The sequence below is a fragment of the Xyrauchen texanus genome, chromosome 8 (genome assembly GCF_025860055.1).
Source record: "Xyrauchen texanus isolate HMW12.3.18 chromosome 8, RBS_HiC_50CHRs, whole genome shotgun sequence".
Classification (NCBI taxonomy): Eukaryota; Metazoa; Chordata; class Actinopteri; order Cypriniformes; family Catostomidae; genus Xyrauchen; species Xyrauchen texanus.
This window is the reverse complement of record NC_068283.1, coordinates 20,096,677-20,101,303: the sequence shown is the minus strand read 5'-3', so window position 1 is coordinate 20,101,303 and position 4,627 is coordinate 20,096,677.

Sequence of the window (4,627 nt, the reverse complement as noted above, 5' to 3'; positions counted from 1 at the left end):
TCGCTAGGCGATGCTAGCATGTGTTATCACGATGCTAGCACGTTTTTAGCATTTTAGCACTGCTAGGCGACTAGCATGTGTTAGCATGATCTAGCATTTTTAGCATTTTTAGCACTGCTGGCATCTAGCATGTGTTAGCATGATGCTAGCATGTTTTAGCATGTTTAGCACTGCTAGGCGATGCATGTGTTAGCATGATGCTGACGTTTTAACATGTTTTATCACTTCGCTAGGCTAAGCTAAGCATGTGTTAAGCATGATGCTAATGACGCTTTTTATCATTTTTTAACACTCGCTAGGCAATGCTAGCATGTGTTAGCATGATGCTAGCATGTTTTTAGCATGTTTTAAGCACTTCGCTAGGCGATGCTTAGCATGTGTTAAGCATGATGCTAAGACGCTTTTAGCATGTTTTGGCACTTCGCTAGGCGATGCTAAGCATGTGTTAAGCATGATGCTAGCGACGCTTTTAGCATGTTTTAAGCACTTCGCTAGGCGATGCTAACATGTGTTAACATGATGCTAGCACGCTTTAGCACTTTGCTAGGCGATTTTAGCATGATGCTAGCACATTTTTAGCTTGTTTTAGCACTTCACTAGTCAATGCTAAGCATGTGTTAGCATGATGCTAAGACGTTTTTAGCATGTTTTAGCGTGTGGCTATGAAGATTTTAGGTCATTACTTTTTGGCTGCTTGATAAAATAAATCCTCTGAGGGAGAGAGAGAGGGAGAGATGCAGGGCTGATAGGCCCTTTCTGTCTGTGTGTGTGAAAATGTCAGTTGGGATTTAAATTTCTGAACATTCCGCAATGTTAAGTCAGTGGGAGTTTTTTCCGAGTTTGATCGTCATTTTTAGGAAAACCGTAAGTCCTATCAGTTAGAAAAGATATAGCACACTATTCGGGATTAGTCTGAAGGTCTGTGCCGAGTTTGGTGCCTGTAGCTTAAAAGCTCTAGGAGTTAGATACCGAAATTTCACCGCTAAGAAGAATAAGAAGAAGCGGAAGAATAATAATAGTAGGATTTCAGTAAGTTGGCTCTCACAAGCCAACTTAATAATAAGTTTAAGTAGGATTTCAGTAAGTTGGCTCTCACAAGCCAACTTAATTACTTAACTCAGACACCCAAGCATAGTGATTGATGTAGTGCTCCTTATGTATTTTAAATTTTTCCTCCATGAACGGGCTTTTAGGAAGCCACAGATAATAATAATAAAAAAAAATCTTGATTTTAAAGATTTGTTTTGTGTGAATTTTGTGTGACTTCAGAAAACAATGGCAGTCTATTGAAAAATCTTGATTTTGAAGAACATTTTGAGGTGTCTATTTTGTCACTTCAGGAAGCTGTGACAGTCAATATGAAAATGTTCAATACAATTGCAATCAAAACTCCTCGGTTCCGAGGGTGGATGAGATTGCCCCAGAATATCTGACATCTTTGGATGTTGTTAGGTTGTCTTGGTTGACACAATTTTTCAACATTGTGTGGAAGGTTTGTGTAGCTCAGCGAGTAAAGGCACTGACTACCACCCCTAGAGTTGTGAATTCGAATTCAGGGCATGCTGAGTGACTCCAGCCAGGTCTTCCTAGCAACAAAATTTGCCCGGTTGCTAGGGAGGGTAGAGTCACATGGGGTAACTACCTTGTGGTCACTATAATGTGGTTCTCTCTTTCAGTGGGGCACGTGGTGAGTTGTGCGTGAATGCTGCTGAGAATAACGTGAAGTTTCCTCACACGCTGTCTTCGCAGTAATGCGCTCAACAAGCCACGTGATAAAATGTGTGGATTGACTGTCTCAGATGCGGAGGCAACTAAGATTCGTCCTCCGCCACCCGGATTGAGGTAAGTCACTATGCCACCACGAGGACTTCGGGTGCATTGTGAATTGGCCAAACTGGGGAGAAAGGGGAGAAAACAAAAAAAATAAAATAAAAAAAAGGGGGACAAGAAGATGTGCTCCAACTTTAGGGGATCACACTCCTCAGCCTCCCTGGGAAAGCCTATGCTTGGGTGGTGGAGGGTTCGGCTGGTGGTTGAACCTCAGATTCAGGAAGATCAATGCAGATTCCATCCTGGGCACGGAATACATGACCAACTTTTTACCCTTTTGAGACTACTGGAGGGATCGTGTGAGTTTGCCAAATCAGTCTACATGTGTTTACTTTAAAAAGGCAAGCGACCATTTACCGAGAGGCATTCTGAGTGGGGTGCTTTGGGAGTACTGGGTATCAGGCTCACTGCTATGAGCCATATGATCGCTTTATGACTGGAGCAATAGTTTGGTTCACATTGCCAGCAGTAAGTCAAACTTGTTCCCAGTGAATGTTGGACTCAGGGTTGCCCCTTGTCACTGGTTCTGTTCATAATTTTTATGGACAGAATTTCAAGGTGCAGCCAAGGGGTGGAGGGGGTCCAATTCAGTGACCTCAGGATTGCATCCCTAATTTTTGCAGAAGATGTGGTCCTGTTGGCTTCATCGGGTAGTGCCCTCCAGTGTTTATTGGGATGGTTTGCAGCTGAGTGTGAAGCGGCAGGAATGAGGATCATCACCTCTAAGTCCGAGTCCATGGTCCTCTGCCGTAAAAGGGTATAGTGCCCTCTTCCGATTGGAGATGAGTGGCTGCCCCAGGTGGAGGAGTTTAAGTATCTCGGGGTCTTATTCACGAGTGATAGGAGAAGGAAGCGTGACATCAACATCGGTGCAACGTTAGCAGTTATGCAGACATTGTACCGGTCAGAGAGATCTGAGGGCAAGGCTTTCGATTTACCAGTCGATCTGCGTTCCTACCCACAACTATGGTCACAAGCTTTGGGTAGTGACTGAAAGGATGAGATCACGGATACAAGTGCTGGAAATTAGTTTCCTTCTTAGAAATAAGGCAAGGAGCTTGAACATTCGGGAAGGGCTCAAAGCTGATCCTGTGCATCGAAGGGAGCCAGCTGAGGTGGTTGAGACATCTTTCTAGGATGCCCCCCGGACACCTCTCTGTAGAGGTATTACAGGCATATCCATCTGGTAGGAGACCCCGGACAAGCTGGAGAGATTATATCTCTAGGCTGGGCTGGGCACTCCTCGGTATCCTTCCGGGAGAGCTGGCTAAATTGGCTGAGAGGGAGGTCTGCGCCCCCACGACCCGGATTAGCAGGAGAAAATGGATGGATGGATGTTGCCATCAGATAACCACTCTGTACAATTATGGTGAAGAATAGCATCTCAAAATACTATTTTGAGATGTGGGTTGGCACTGTTTTGGCGGCACAAGCGGGACCTTCACAATATTTGTCAGGTGGTTTTAATTTTGTGGCAAATCGGTATATCTAAACTCAGCAAAAAAGTAACGTCCTCTCACATTCAACTGCTTTTATTTTCAGCAAACTAAACTTAACAAATATTTGTATGAACATAAAAAAATGTAATATCTAAGACATAAACTGAACAAGTTTCACAAACATGTGACAAACAGAAATGGAATAATGCATCCCTGAACAAAGGGGTGGGGGGTGCGAAGTAGCCGCAGCCAGGGGCGGAGGAGTGCCCTGCCGTCCCCCAGAAATCAGGAGGGGACGAGGGGACCGCCGTCCACAAGGGGAGGAGGGAAGTGACTCCCTGACCGTCTGGAGCGGTAGGGCCGATGCCAGGGGCAGAGCAGGGGCATTCTGTTTGCTGGGGGGGTCGGTCTGACTCCAGTCCGCCTGGGGAGGAGCAGCTGCCGTCTGCCTGAGAGGGTGGAGGAGTAATCGGGGACCACGCGATGGCGCATCAGAGAGCCAGTGAGTTTTTTTTTTCCTCTCTCTCTCCGTTGCTCCGTGTTGCCCTTTCCCTTGCCTATTTTGTTTTTGTTGTTGTTTTTGCCCTCCGGTCTCCTCCCAGGTCAAGCAATGCTGGCAGAAGACAGTAGAAAGGTCTCTTTAGTGTCCTAAGTTTTTATAACTGTGAACACAATTGCCTACAGTCGGTGAGCTGTTAGTTTCTTAATGACCGTTCCACAGGTGCATGTTCATTAATTGTTTATGGTTCATTGAACAAGCATGGAAAACATTGTTTAAACCCTTTTTCAATAAAGATCTGTAAAGTTATTTGGATTTTATCTGTAAAGTTATTTGGATATATATATATATATATATATATATATATATATATATATACACATATACATGTGCCCATTATTCACATTTGGAATTTTTTTTGCTAGAATTGACTGTGTGGGATAATGAATGTTTAAAGTGGGTACAGATAACTACAACATACAGAAGCTATAGGGCTGGGCAGAGAGATAGTTTGCTATAAAAAGTAACAAAAGCACCAACACATAGGAACACTCCTTGCTCCACCCTGATACAGATGACCTTTTACTCAATCACTTCTTTAAGAAATGTTAGTGCCATTCAGCAAATACTTAACACCCTAAGTAATTAGTGTGCACAAATTGGCTGGGTTCATCTACCCTTTAAGTGTCTTGATTTATGGTCAGTGTGGTAATAGAACAACACCAATATCTTAGAAATGCATTAGCTTCTCGGATGCATCCCTACTTGGAAAACGTTTGTGTAATAAGTCCCTAACCTTGAGTTACCATATCAGTCATGTACTCTATTGAGCAATTTAAAGGTGTTTTATTAAACAAGG